The sequence below is a fragment of the Odocoileus virginianus genome, chromosome 22, assembly GCF_023699985.2.
Source record: "Odocoileus virginianus isolate 20LAN1187 ecotype Illinois chromosome 22, Ovbor_1.2, whole genome shotgun sequence".
Classification (NCBI taxonomy): Eukaryota; Metazoa; Chordata; class Mammalia; order Artiodactyla; family Cervidae; genus Odocoileus; species Odocoileus virginianus.
In genome coordinates this window covers 30,713,111-30,715,746 of record NC_069695.1, presented here as the reverse complement: position 1 = coordinate 30,715,746, position 2,636 = coordinate 30,713,111, and the positions used below count along the sequence as shown (strand labels likewise).

General features: G+C 37.3%; 1 non-coding gene across 1 annotated transcript; it reads left to right on the top strand.

The window, feature by feature from the left end:
- Positions 1-644: 644 nt before the first annotated feature.
- Positions 645-716, top strand: TRNAC-GCA (transfer RNA cysteine (anticodon GCA)). The gene has a single exon. It is a non-coding gene; the product is annotated as a tRNA-Cys (tRNA).
- The last annotated feature ends 1,920 nt before the right edge of the window (positions 717-2,636 follow it).

Sequence of the window (2,636 nt, the reverse complement as noted above, 5' to 3'; positions counted from 1 at the left end):
AAAGCTTTGGCAGCTGAGCACTTCTCTGTATCCTGTCTGTATCTGTTCAGAACCTTTTCTCCATGGGTGGAATGGGTTCTGTGCAGCCCAGAATTTCACCATTATTTACCTACTATGTCTTGAAATATGCAACGTCTTTTGTAAAATCAAATCTTGCTTTGGGAAGCTCAAAATATTTTCTATGAAATTCTGCCCTACATAAAATGGCTTTGGAAACTCTGATATAATATCTAGAATTTGATTTAAACCTCTATTGCAAATATAATTTATCTTACACTGTAACCTTTATATAACTACTCATGATCCTGATATTTCTGCATTGTATATTATCTTTGAAGTCAATATTGCTTGTTGCTTTATTACAATATGTCTAGAAAAACTTGTATAATAAAATTCCATTTGTAACTCACAAAAAAGCATTTTAAGATGGAGCAAAGTTTTAGAATTCATGTAATAAATTCAATATAACAGTGTGAAAAGTTACAGTCTTATTTTAGTATCATTTGGTTTCTGTTTCTCTGAAACTAAAGATGAAGAACAGAAATATATCTAATTTTATTCAGTATTTAGATACTGTAAATGAAATTGCATACAAAATCTAAACAAACAAAATGTGAATGTATTTAAATGCCACTAAACTGGCTTCCCTGGTGGCTTAGATGGTAAAGCATCTGCCTGCAATGCAGGAGACCCGGGTTCAATCCCTGGGTTGGGAAGATCCCCTGGAGAAGGAAATGGCAACCCACTCCAGTACTCTTGCCTGGAAAATTCCATGGATGGAGGAGACGCATAGGCTACAGTCCATGGGGGTCACAAAAAGTCAGACATGACTGAGCAACTTCATTTCATTTTCAAACTGCACACTTGAAATGGTTAAAATGATAAATTTTATTTTATGGCTCAGCAGGTGAAGAATCTGCCTGCAATGTAGGAGACACAGGAGACATGGATTTGATCCTTGAGTTGGGATGAGATCCACTGGGGAGGGAAATGGCAACCCACTCCAGTATTCTTGCCTGGAAAAATCCCATGGACAGAAGAGCCTGGCAAGCTGCAGTCCGTCCAAAGGGTCACAAAGAGTTGAAGACAACTGAGTGACTTGGTATGACTTCTATAAACATGCAAAGATCAAAGCAACAGATTAGAAATAAGCACAATAGTTAGAATAAAGAGCCCAGAAATAAACCTGCACAAAGGTAGTCAACTGATCTTTGACAATATGTGAATCAATCCAATGGAAAACGGTGCTTTTTTTTTTAAACACATGGTGCTGCTTGATCAATTGAGTATCCATATGAAAAATAAAGCAAAATAAAATAAAAAGGTAATCTGGATACATACCTCATACCTTATATAAAGTGAACTCAAAATAAGTGATAGACCTCAATGTAAAAAATAAGACTATAAAATTTCCAGGGTAAAACAGAGGACAAAAATCCACATGACCTTAATTTTGGAAAGCTTTTAGATAACCCCTAAGTGAAAGTCACTCGGTCTTGTCCTACTCTTTGTGACCCCATGGACTGTATAGTCCATGGAATTCTCTGGGCCAGAATAGTGGAGAGGGTAGCCTCTCCCTTTTCCAGGGGATCTTCCCAACCCAGGGGTCACACCCAGGTCTCCAGCATTGCAGGCAGATTCTTTACCAGCTGAGCCACAGGGGAAGCCCTAATCCTAAAGTATGACCCATAATGAGGAAAAAATATACATGTTGAAAGAAAATTAAAAACATCTTCTGTGTAAAAAAACACCAAAGGAATAAGAAGACATACCAAAGACTGGGAGAAAATAATTAGTAGTATTTTACATTATGCCACAACCTTATTGAAGGAGATGAGGGATAAAATAAGCTGACATGAGCGAACAACTTTAAAATACATATATCTAGTTACTGCAACATAATATCCCTTAAGTGCTTCCTAGGTGGTGCTAGTGGTAAAGAATCCCCCTGCCAATGCAGGTAGACTTGAGAGAGGAGGGTTTGATCCCTGGGTTGGGAAGATTCCCTGGAGGAGACACAGCAACCCACTCCAGTGTTCTTGCCTGGAGAATCCCATGGAAGAGGAGCCTGGACAGAGTTCATAGGATTGCAAGGAGACGGACGTGACTGAAGCAATTTAGCCTGCATGCATGCAGTCTACCTTTATCAAACAACAGCGTCAGTGTCATTTGTAGGAATAAGGGCATCTCTCTCTCAATTCATCATTTACATTAAGCATCTTAAGAGAATAATTAGTGGCATAATAAATAGTATATAGCAATATTTTGATGTAACAATAGTCTCATAATATATACATCTATTCTTGCCTGGAGAATCTCATGGAGAGAGGAGCCTGGCAGGCTCCAGTCCATGGAGTTACAAAGAGTTAGACACGACTGAGCAGCTAAACTAAACAGCTACCTCTCTTATGTCTATCTATCTGTGTATATACCAATATTGATATCATTCATCAGTAATTACTATACATGATAATACACCATTTAATTAAAATTCTGAAGAAATATTTTCTTTCTGCAAAATATCAATTTTGAAATTCATGGGCTTCCTGAACATTTTACTTGGGGACAGTTTCTAATTAAAATAAACATGACTCAGCATAGGCCTCTGATTAAAATATGTTTAAGGTTAAATTAAT